At 42.8% G+C, this 2,610-nt stretch overlaps 1 long non-coding RNA gene across 1 annotated transcript in view; it reads right to left on the reverse strand.

Moving 5' to 3' along the window:
* LOC123961122 overlaps positions 1 to 440 on the reverse strand; it is a 1,001-nt gene extending 561 nt beyond the window's left edge. Inside the window, exon 1 of the long non-coding RNA XR_006822659.1 lies at positions 6 to 440. This is a non-coding gene — a long non-coding RNA (uncharacterized LOC123961122). The remainder of the gene's footprint in view (positions 1 to 5) is intronic.
* Positions 441 to 2,610: the final 2,170 nt, after the last annotated feature.

A 2,610-nucleotide genomic window follows, 5' to 3' on the forward strand; every position in this document is an offset into this window, starting at 1 on the left:
GTCACCTCTAGTACGGTAGCGAGTGCGTGGAACCGTCAGCAGGTTCTGATCCACAGACCTCAGAGCACGCACAGGGGTATAACGCTGAATCAGGTCACTAATATAGGGTGGAGCCTGGCCATGTAAAGCTCTGAAAACTAAAACCAAAATTTTAAAATTTATCCTATAAGACACTGGTAGCCAATGAAGTTCTTTTAGGATTGGTGATATGTGAGACCTCCTATTAGTACGTGTTAAAATTCTGGCTGCAGAGTTTTGTACTAATTGCAGTCGAGAAAGCTCCTTCTGGTTTAGGCATAAAAATAAACTATTACAATAGTCTAACCGCGACGACACAAAGGCGTGAATGATTAGCTCCAAATCATTTCTTGAAACTATATTTCTAAGTTTTGAGATTTTCCTTAATTGAAAGAAGCAGTTTCTCGTCAGCTGCTTGCAGTGCTGCACTAACGACAAGATAGACAGATGTTGTAGGCTACCTGCTGAGATTTGCATCCACCTCTTTTCTCTGCATAAAAGAGTGTGGCTGTTCTGATAAAGTTCAATTAAAAGCTTTAAGTAGAAATATATTTAAAAAGGAAACGCTGACAGCGCCACCTAGGGAATAGCTCTCTGAGGCCTAGGACTCACATGCACACAGGTTCTTTTAAATCGGGGTTAGAGCAGAGCAGAAACCACACAGGCTAAAATAAATTTAACATTTTATTTCTACAATCAAAAATAATACAAGTTTAAAAAGGCCTAACTAAAATCAATGTGCTGACACAAGTTAAAAAGAGAGCTATACAAAAGGGGAATAAATAGTAATTCGCCAGCTCTCGGCAGCGGGGCAACAGTCACTCAAGCTTGACTTATACTCTGCGTAGGGTCTACGTGCATAGCTACGCCGTAGGCTACGCACTTAACCAGGCATTTATACTTGTGTGTAGGTGTGTCCGTCATTCTGCAATTATACCCACAAACGCTAGTCGGCAGTAGCGCTACAGTGTCCACTGTGTTGACTTCTGCCAGCCGAGCAGTCTAACTTCCGGTTATCCCTCCGCTAACTTGAATGGGGGTAAAATTGTATAAGTGCGGCTGGTGTAGCCTTTTCAAATGTTATCGACCGAGTGGATCACATTCTGATAGTGAAACGAGTCATTTCGCTCGGGTTGTGACTGTCAAATATATTGATCCATCGTGTTACAGCCGCTGTTTTGGCTGCTAGTAAAAGAGGAGGTGCACGTCAGGCTGGTTAGGGGGCTATGCAGAGGCTACGCCGTCGATTTGACGCAGAAGTATAAATTGCACTTCAGTCGGTTCCTCAGTCCCCACGTCAGTGGTTCCACGGGTCGCGTTGCTCTTCCATGGCTCGCTCCGTCAGCCCTTTCGGTCTCCGCCGCTCGTCTCTACAACAAGGAAGCACTGGCTCCCTGCTGTGTCTCCCTGTGTCCCTCTGTATCGTTCTTTGCCCTCCTTCCACCTCTGATGGCTCTGCTTAAAAAGTCCTGTCCAATCTGTTTCTGGTGTCCGCACCTGTTGCTAATTGTTTAATTTTGTGACGTCAGTGGAGGTGTGTGGCGTTCAGGGACATACAAGCCAGTTAGTAAAATAAATTAAAACACATCAATAGTTAAAACACAACATGCTAAAACACCACTCTACATGCAATAAAAATACAGTACACAAATAAAACATTCCAAAATAAAACCAGATGCACAAAAAATTGTTGGCCATTTAGAATATTAATTCTGACCAAATCCCTAACTCCATTTGCAGAAATGCAGCCCCAAACTTGCAAGGAACCTCTACCATGCTTCACTGCTGCCTGACACTCATTCTTGTACCGCTCTCCTGTGAACAAACTGCCTTCTGCTACAGCCAAATATTTCATTCATTTTGTCTTTTCTGCCATTTTTCTGCTCTCCAGTTCCCGTCTTATTGTGCATAGTTAAGTCACTTGGACTTTTTTTCTATGTCGGAGGTACGGCTTTTTGCCGCCAAGTCTTTCATGAAGGCCACTTCTGACCAGACTTCTCCGGAAAGTGGATGGGTGTACCAGGGTCCTACTGTTTTCTGCAGTTGTGAGCTGATGGCACTGCTGGACATCTTACAATTGCAAAGGAAGGCAAGCTTGATGTGTCTTTCATCTGCTGCAGTAAGTTTCCTTGGCTGACCATTGCATCCACAGTCCTCAATGTAACCCATTTCTTTGTGCTTCTTCAAAAAAGCTTGAACAGTACATCTGGAAACCCCTGTCTGTATTGAAATGTCTGCCTGGAAGAGACCTTGCTGATGCAGACTAACAGAATAACTACCTTGTCTGAAACTGAGTTTGGTTGTTCCTCTGTTCCAACTGTAATCCTCCTACACAGCTGTTTCTGTTTCAGTTTATTATTGTGTTTCAACCTACATATTGTGATAGATATAGATAGAGTATATTGGTTCAATGTTAGATGGCACCATGTTGTCAACAACGTCCTTCTTTCTTTTGTTTTTATGTCTCTTGTTAAGCAATACACCATGTCAATGCCTCTTAGGTTCTTGTTGATGCAATGTGATGTGTTGTGTGATGTGTGATGTTTTTTGTTTTTTTATGAAGCAACAATGCACTGTGCCCAAGCTAAATTT

The sequence above is a fragment of the Micropterus dolomieu genome, linkage group LG22, assembly GCF_021292245.1.
Source record: "Micropterus dolomieu isolate WLL.071019.BEF.003 ecotype Adirondacks linkage group LG22, ASM2129224v1, whole genome shotgun sequence".
In the NCBI taxonomy this organism is placed as follows: Eukaryota; Metazoa; Chordata; class Actinopteri; order Centrarchiformes; family Centrarchidae; genus Micropterus; species Micropterus dolomieu.